We start from the raw sequence: 10,103 nt of genomic DNA on the forward strand, positions 1-10,103 counted from the left end.
GACACCATTTGAATCTACTCACAGGGGCATTTGTTCTGTTGGACAAAAACGTAAAAGGATTTTGTCTTCGTTGATAATTCGCTCTTCCAAATTAGTTTTTCTCTGTTGCCATACTTTTTATTTCACGTACTATCAATATTAAACACAATGAATCATCTTGCACTCAAACTAGAGCATTTCTTCCCCGAATTAGCGAGAGAAAGAATATTTCCTTATAAAACAAACTAGGTCGGTTGCCAAATCTAATTGAATTTCATATATTCCTTGTAAACTGGACATACTTGTACTAGTGAAGAGCTCTTTCGCCTTTCTTGAAAATAGCAAATGATGAGAGACTAACACAAAGGATAATATTATATCGCTAAAAAAGCAGGAAAATTAGTATTGGGGGAGATAAGAAACATTCTGGAGAGTACAATAAAGATATCTTTAATTTTATATCCTCTTGACTGCAACTATGATGCATTATGGTTAGTTTAATGGTCATACCATTATTACCAAATTAACACTTTTAGAGCTCAGTAAGTAAATAAAATTTTCATTTATGTATATGGTAAAAAAAAAACAATATGAGCATGTTTATACTTGTTTCTCATGAGTCATTTCGTCCCAAATGAATCAGTCTCACCGTTCTCATGTAAGTGAGCTCGACGTAACCAGAACTCCAAAAATATTGGAAGAATACTCTATGTCATTACAACCGCAATAAGGATCAGTCTCACAACAACTAAAACTCTTTTAAAATATGCCAGGGCTCTTATTCTGGCGAAATTTCTGACGAACACGACTGACTTCTCTTAACAAGCCAAATATATCTGTCCACCATAAATTCGGACGATGGCCCTTACGTAGAGAAGCTAATTGTATAGATAATTTCCGTCCCTTTTCTGATTTATCTATTACCTTGAATAGTATTTTGTTTCGAATGATAGCTCTCCAATGAAAGAAATACTACTATATTTTGACAGTTTGTTTACAAGCAAAGATGTTGTTCACAGATTCGATAAAAGTTCGTATGCCATACATGCATACATACATATGTGGGATTTTCTTGGTGTATGAAACTACTATGCATGCAGCCTTTGGATATTTTTGTACGTATAATTATGATACAGAATGGCGTTTTCATACATATCAGCTTATTTTACTACTATTCTATTTAACTTTACTTAAGTCCTAAATGACACACTGGAGCATATAAAAAATCATTTTAATATAGAATTTACATTCGGTGTGAAAAATTAAATGAAAGGCATACGTTTAAGGATACACATAAAATGTGTTTTTAGTTATAAAACATTTCAACAAAAAGACAAACAATTAAAAAATGTGTATATAAAAATAGTGATGATAACATTACAGACATGTAGTCACTTTTCATTACATATCAAAGGTAATATTATTGTGTCTTATCTGGCACACGTACATACATATATGTATTCTTAATTAATTACTTTGACTATAACTATAGCTGGGGCAGAGTAAAAAATATTTATCATTTCTTTGAAAATTTTCTGGCACACAGCATGTACACTGCTAAGCCCCGGGAGTAACGTTATATTGCTCATTCCTTATTTATGCATATGCAAATATGTATGTTTACTTGTTACAATTGTGCAGAGCCGCAGTTGCTCATACCGTTTTAAATATCCATACAATATCTTCTATAATATATATATTTGTATAATGTATAAAAGTTTTGATTTCGCAAAATTAAAAATTATTGTAATACTTAGAAATTGCTTCACATACACTACAGCTACTACACATTAAATATGTGGATATCTACTGGACGAAACTGAGGTTCAAATGAAACAAAATAACACCTTTCTTCTATGAAATACGTAATATTGAATGCAAGTAGTGTGATAATGCGTATACCGTCAATATATGTATAGACAAATATCTTATATAACTTAATAACTAGTGTAAGATCATTGTACATACATTTGATTGCATGAACGGACATTTTTTTATAAATATATGTATGTATTTGATGTATCCTTCATGAGATGATGTCAATTTGCATGCTTATTACATTTAAGAGATTGTTGGCATTCATTGTGGTGTGAAAAGTTGAATTTGCAAACAATTTGCGAAAAGTTCACTGGATTTATGTATGTAATACATTTAATGCTTTGATAGCTGTCTAAGAATTCATATTGTATAGGTATACATATATTAAAAACTTTAAATGGAACAATAAAACAGTTTTTCGATCATAAATTATCAAATGTGTACGATAATTCCCGTAATGTCGCTATATGCATGTGTATGTGTTGGATATACAGCTAGGTGCTTGTGTGTTTTTACTCTAGACGAATGATGAATATGAATTACTTCTATTATAAGCGTTATAGTAACCTAAATATTGATCACTTAATTGTCTCTAATTGCACATTCCTTGATTTCCAAAGCGCGGAGTAAATTTTTAGATATATGTTGGAATTATTTCCAGCGTTTCTACTTTTACTTGTAATATACAATCTATACAATTTGTACAATGAAATTGTAATTAAATTAGAAAATATACTATACTTAAATTGTTTCTTACATTTACGAATACATAACACCAAAAACAGATGGCTCGTTCCTAACTGGTCAATCAATATACTAAAAAATGTAAAATTAGTAAAATTGAAACGAGCACTTAATATATTTTAAAGCAAAGAGTTTACCTTACGAAACACAAGAAGGTGTATGAAACAATAAGCACACAAATATAGAAAACACGTAAAAAAAAAAGTTATTCGAGTTTATGCTAAACTAAATTTCATTGTTCTTATTAAGCTTGTAAATTTAATTCAATTGACACTCATTGAATTGATATAAAGAAGTATACTATCGTCCCGAGCAGGATTACTTGGGGCTACGGGGTGCGCCAACTTTTATGTCAGTATGAAAGAGTGGAATTCGAAATTTAAAACCCAATCACTTGGTGAGACCAGTGAACATCAATAACCCTTTTTTCAGCCGTAACATCGCTCCTCACAACTTCCTTTAGGAAATCAGCCCGTATAAGCCCTTCGAGCGATTGCTTGACCTATTCCAAGGAACCGATTCGAATATCTGTATTAGCTTCAATCTCTAGCTCAAAAATTTGAGGTTAGTAGAACATGTCTCGCCAACTCAATTATCTAGGTAAATGCTATATTTTTTAAATATTTATATACAGACATAAAAGACGGCGCACCCTGTAGCATTTTCAGATTCTAGCTTTTTCAATCAACGTCAATAGGGTCGAATGGCCTATTAGATTAAAAGTCAAGAAATGGCATCCGACTTTCTTATACTCTCTTACTAGATCGTTAATTCGAATCAATCTCCATTTTTTTCAGTCCAGTTCATTTATATTAGATTATTGATATTTATTAATTGTTGAAAGATATTAATTCACCATAAGAGTATGAGATTCCATCGGGGCAGCTGAATCATAGAGAGTATCCGTATCCTGTGTGGGTTCGCCTTGCAACTGACACTGATTCGAAAGCGTACCAGCACCGCAATCACAAAAAAAGCTATATAGTTAAAGAACGAAATATTTTCAATTAATTACAGTAATAATTAAACACATTACATACATACAAGTTAGCACTAACTATTTTAGTGCTTTCCATTTGAACTTACCGGTCATGTCGTATGAACTCCACATCGTGTCCTGCGTGACAATTCTTAATGCAATTGACACAAATCGCATTGCGGTCAGTGGTATTACATGTTTGACAACGATAGAAGTCGTGCATTGGAAATGATGTATAACTGCTAATTTTGTACAGACACTGTCCTCCGGATACTGCCTTTTCGACTTCGTCTTCGTTGTTGAATATATTATTGCCGCGTATAATGGGCTGAACACCGCTCGCTAGGCATAATCCACCGAATTTATTTTTAAATATTTGATTATGCTCTAATGTCGCAGTTGCATTGTTGGTGATTTCGACTCCAGCTGCCTGACCATCGTAAATACGATTGCGTCTCAGAATTGGATGAGATTGGGTAGAGATGAGAACACCAGCCTGAGTATTACGGAAGATGTCGTTCTCTTCAAGGATACCTTTGCCACCATTAAAAATACAAATGCCCCCATCGCGTCCATCATATATCTTATTGCGCTTCAATGTCGGATTTGAATCAGTTTTAATCCACACCCCAGCCATTGCATTATCAAATATTTCATTTTGCTCTAATAAACCGAGACCACCATTGTAAACTAATACACCACCGTTTTGTCCGCCCCAAATTTTATTTCCACGTATAACGGGATTGCTGCCAGTACGTATTTGCACACCCGAGTACAGGTGATTGAAGATGTCGTTGTCCTCAAGTTTTCCATGACCATTATCATAAAAATATACACCCACCTACAACAAGACAGGTTATGAATTAAGCCGATTTCGATGCGGGTTACAAATGACAACACACTAAATTTAGTCTGAACTATATTATTTCATATTTCCACTGAAATACATGGTAAAACTAAACGGAAGTACTTCAATTTTGCCGCTGTTCCTATGACAGTCGGTCTAAATAACGTGAACGGACACACAATATTATTTAGACGGGTCTATAGGAAGTGGGGTTTAAATGAATGGGTTTAACTAGGCAATCAAGAATGTGGAAGAAATTTATTCGGTGCCGAATAAGTATTTTGCTTATCCTGATCTGTATTAATTCGTTTTAATTCTGTTTTCTATAAAGTATTATGATAAATTGTAAGTGTTAAGTTTCAAAAATGAAAGATAACAGAAAAAACGTAACTTCGGTTGCCAAGTAGCTATGATACCCTACAAATAATAAAGTTGTTCATACAAGGTTTCGATTTTGATCGTTCAATTTGTATGGCTTCCATATCTTAAAAGTTGGAGGACTACCTTTTTGACAAGAGTTAACGAACAGAGAAATGACAGTAACTATAACTGTTGTCTTGTTTCGATATATCTAATCAAATATGATAACATATGTATATCTGGAAATTTGATCATTTTAAGGTTAACACTATATGGTATAAATTATTCAAATTATAGTTTACCATTTAAAAAGGCAAGCATGGTAATACACTATTTACTAAACTGGGTCACTCACCTGTTTTCCAGAATGTATGCGATTTCGGCGCAAAACTGGAGTACTGCCTGTTGTTATCCAAACTCCTGCCAGAGTGTTGGAATACACTTCGTTTTCTTCAATAAGACCTTGACCCTTTTCATGTACGTATATACCCCCATGTTGGCCGTGATGAATTTTATTATGACGTACTATCGGATCACTATTCGTTCGTATCTGTATACCAGCCAGAGCATTCCCATATATATTATTATGCTCGATGAGCCCACGACCTTCTCCAAATATGTATACACCTCCTTGATGTCCATTATATATTTCATTCTTGCGTATAGTGGGATTACTATTTGAAGTTATCCAGACGCCTAATTTAAATTAAAATCATGTTAATTTAAATACATTATTTATATGATTGATGTATAAGATCCATGTCCACATAGATTATTTTGTTTACCTGCAAAATTATTTGAATGTATGCGATTCTCAATAAACTGCCCCAAACCATTCTCATGCACATAAATTCCGCCGGTTTGCCCATGATGAATCTCGCATTTGACTACAGTAGGGTTTGCACCCGCTTTGACTTCAAAACCCGCAATGCGATTGTTATGTATATCGTTTTTCTCAAAGTAACCCTGTAAAGGAAATTCGATAAGTATTTATGAAATACCATTATAATAATTTTCTAATACAGGTTGTGAGTTAAGTAAAATTTTTAAGTGGTGCTCATGTGATATAAGCGTAACATATTATGTGTACAAAGAGTGGAATTAAGTTATGTACATATGTGAAGTTTCAATTGTGTGCATTTATTTACAATTCTATTTTATACTCACCATTCCATTTTCAAATGTAAATATGCCTACATCGCGTCCATGATGAATGTGATTCTCGCGCATAATAGGACTGGCAAAGTTCTTCACCCATATTCCGGCCAAAGCATTGCGACTTATTTCATTGTGCTCATAAGTTCCTTGAGCGTAGTCCGTTACATAAAGACCAACATTCTCGCAATCGCTTATATCGCAGTTGCGTATGACAGGATTAGCATTAACACCACTAACACAAACAGCTGCGCCCACAACCGATGAGCTGCGTATAATGCAGTTATCTACTGTTGGTGAGCAATTCTCTCCAATATCCAAACAATAATGTTTATGATGAGACACTGTGGATGTGACATCAGGGGAGAACTTCAGCGTCAAATAGCCGACATAAGCATATTTGGCACCTTCTACAAACATCATAGTGGAACCCGCTTCGCGTTCTAATATGACGGATTCGGCCACATTTCCAGATGCTGCACCAATCAAAGCTACATCCGATTCTATATACAAATATTCGCCTTTGTAATGACCAGCATGTAGGAAGATAAGTGGCCCTGGATGATCGGCGGGTTGTATATTTTCTTCATAAATGTTCGCAACTGCACTAACATTACTACCACAATTGCTTGAATTAGCAATACTTCCAGACGCATTTGAACTGCTTGAACTAGCAATGGCCGCAGCTGCGGCGCGTTCTTCAGGATAGTCCAACGCTCCTTGTATTGTATTGAAGAATAATATACTACGGCCGGAGCACTTTTTATCCTATAAAAAGTAAGGTTTTAAAATTTACAAATTATAAAAAAAATCCAAGACAAAATTGGCAAGAAAAAAAATATTGATACCTGAAAACCCGTGCACGAACGTGTACGCCACGGTAAAGTTGCCGGAAACTCTCTTTCCATGGATTGGTAAACTCAGATTCTTCTGGTTTTTCAAAGACGAATTTACATAGTTCAGAATTAAATAGTGGCATATCGTATTCGAACACGGACTGATACAATCGTTTCCACAATTCGGTATCGTTAGCGATAGTGTTAAACGTTTACAAACAAGTGATAACCTACACAAATCCTGCTCTAGAAGATACGAAAATATTGCGAGTAAACTTCGTCGGGCATTTCGTATCTGTATTAGGTATTGAGCCGCAGTTGGATTCCATACATGCTGCTGCCTGTACAGGCAGCCACGCAGGGTACTTCAGAAGTTTGTGCATACAAACGTCGTGATCGTTTGCGAGTTGGTAACATAAAATTATTATTCTTCAATTCCGCCAATCGGGAAGATCACCGTAATGTTGTTGTAGTATTGAACTGTACTGTAGGCGATGGGCCTAATGGTAATCAGTAGTGGTTGAATTTACAGGAAAAGCGGCACTAGAAGTTAATGGCGTGCGGCACAATTGTTGACACGAGGATGATGATGATGGCATAACAGAGATGGAAGCGGGGTTGCAACTTCCTCCCAGATGAGGGCGGTGAGCCACAGGAAACTGACGGCGAGCTGCTATTGTTAGTGTTTGGAGCTGCAATATTGCTGCTGCTGGCTGTAGAAACGATTGCAGGAGGAGATGAAAGAATAGCAGATGTGTTGGTGTTACACCAATGCTCATGTCCATTAGCGGGCATCTTGCGACGAAGATCATATGCGTATGATTGATGTAGTAATATCGGTCGCAGACGGCAGTTGTAGATGCAGTTACATTTTGATAAACGAGTTGCACAATACCGAATTTGAATAATGTGAATTACAGTCTGCAAATATTAATAAAAAAAAATTATAATCAGTTAATTTTTCCCACTAAAATTAATTATCGTGAATTATTTTGGTACTTACTGCTTGTATGATTTACAATACTAGAAGTACTGGTACTATTATGATTTGAACTACTTGACGGACCTAAATTAAAAATACATTTCAATAAGGTTCAGCATTTATGTTTTACAAATCGATAATTACCTGGACAAGGATTACTCGATCCAGAATCCATCAGATGACCTCCCACAAAACCTCCTCCTCCATTAAAACCTGACGATCCTATTATATTATTAGAACAAGAAGCTCCAAGCACGTTTTTTGAGTTGACTACTCCAAATGAGCAAGGACCTGAAATACCGCTAGACGTAGAAGGCCCTGAATTTGACGATTGTGAACAGGATGCCCCAGAGACATCCACAAACATTTCTGATGAAACAGCACCAGCAGCAGTTGACGCTGCTGCTGCTGCTGACGAGGTGCTCACTACAATTGCAGCTGATTGCGATGATGTATCACCAGAAGAACATGATGCGGTTGATGATGTCGAATGAGGATTTGTTTGAATTGATGATGAGTCTTGTGGAGCAGGGCGAAATATTTGAATTTGTAATATTAAGTCATTATTTTTTGAAGGGAAGATGCACCGGCGTTAGAACTGGAATTTGCTCCAGAATGTGAGGCAGAACTTGGTCCGGGAATGTTTTGCTGCATAGGATCCATTATGTTACCTAATAGAAAGCATTGTATTATTTTTTCTTTTAGTTTTACTTCACTACTAACCGGATGGACGGATTTGGTAAAGCTATGCAAGATTGACACCTTTTCGATGGGAACGGCGCACGTAGCGAACGTGACGATGTACAGGAAGCGCTGGGCATTTTTCTTTTAGTAAATTATATTATTGTTTTTGAATTGGTAATAAAAGTTGTTATAATGTTATTTTCAAATATCAGCTATGTAATTTATATACAAGTTACAAATAAATAAGTGAACTTGTCCAAATACATTAACCCAAGACGAAATTTCTTTGTTTGAGTTTACTTATGTATATTATTTTTTTGTACACTACATTCGTTTCATTCTACATATAGCACTTTTTTATTTAATTTTAATAAGTCCTTTAGTAATCCACATTATTTTAAGTCACTGCCGATTTCCTTACAAATTGCGACCGATTCAAAGGGGAAAGGGTTTACACCAGCTAGATTAGTACGCCATTTTCGGTAATCGCAGTCGCCTTTTCCACTTGGATTTTTTTAGCTGACAGCAGTCACTGTTAATTCCACTTCCACTTTTTCTTCTTTATTGTATATTACCACCATCGGTACCTTCGCTTTTGTTTTCGTTTTAATAGACATTGAATTTTACGCTGTACCCCGGCCAAACACTTATCGAAGTAGTACAACCATATTCAAGCTGATGGATTTGCAACCATTTCTTTCATACTTATATCATTGAAGCCAGTTCGCCTCTATACAGGATTTTCAATCGGTTTTCCCTACAAGCTTTGTAAAATTTATATTGGCCACTCAAACATAAATTTGTCCTATATTTTTTATATTTTATAGAATGCGCAATCTTCACTAATGTTTTAAAATTACTACAACAAAAATTACAGTTCAGATTCGTTAGTTTTTATCTCTTAAAATAGTTTTATTTTTAGTTTAATTGGCACAGAAAAATTTCACGCACAAGTATTTTGTCCGCACACGAGCTGAGAGAGAGTCGGCGCTCTTTGAAAACGGTATACAAATTTGAACTGTCACAACAGTTGTAGCTGTCAACAATCTGAGATTGCCTACACTATATGAAAATGTATTATGCATGTTTTATTTTAGATAAAATATTTATCCCATAAACCCTTTCATCGTGATAACTATGGTATTTTAGAAGAAAAGGTATTGCATCTGATAGATTTTTTTTAAGTTTTGCTTTATTGAAAATTTTTCCCAGCAAGCCCACTAACCGTCACACTACTGGTTAACTACCCAAGAGCACTACCAGAAGATCCTGTTTAATATTTAACGAGTTTCTCATATCCCACTTTACTAATATAGCCGAAATTTAAAACTAATATTGTGGCACTTTTTGTTTTCCAAATAAGCAATTGTAAGCACAAAAGCCAGTGCACGGCACACACCGATCGTAAAAATCAAAAATTTTCGCCAACATAGACTCGTATGAATATTCTCTGTGATATCGTATAAAAAGGGATATAGGTTTGTTCATTGGGGTTGGATTGAACAACAACCCCTCGAAACGAAAACTCAGGAACTTATCCTAGGCGGCAGAGATAGAGATGACTAATGTGGCGAAATATACGGGATTTGCCGGGAAATCCTGTAGCTACAAGCCACGGGAGGAGTTGAAATCCGGGTGACTGTCTGTCTCTCCGTCCAATTTAAGTAAAAATTAAGATTACTTAATGATACTTGGTATACATATTCCTTTGTCCCATAA

At 35.2% G+C, this 10,103-nt stretch overlaps 1 pseudogene; it reads right to left on the reverse strand.

Moving 5' to 3' along the window:
• Positions 1-109: 109 nt before the first annotated feature.
• LOC120769786 lies at positions 110-8,366 on the reverse strand (annotated as a pseudogene).
• Positions 8,367-10,103: the final 1,737 nt, after the last annotated feature.

This window comes from Bactrocera tryoni, chromosome 2 (genome assembly GCF_016617805.1).
Source record: "Bactrocera tryoni isolate S06 chromosome 2, CSIRO_BtryS06_freeze2, whole genome shotgun sequence".
Classification (NCBI taxonomy): domain Eukaryota; kingdom Metazoa; phylum Arthropoda; class Insecta; order Diptera; family Tephritidae; genus Bactrocera; species Bactrocera tryoni.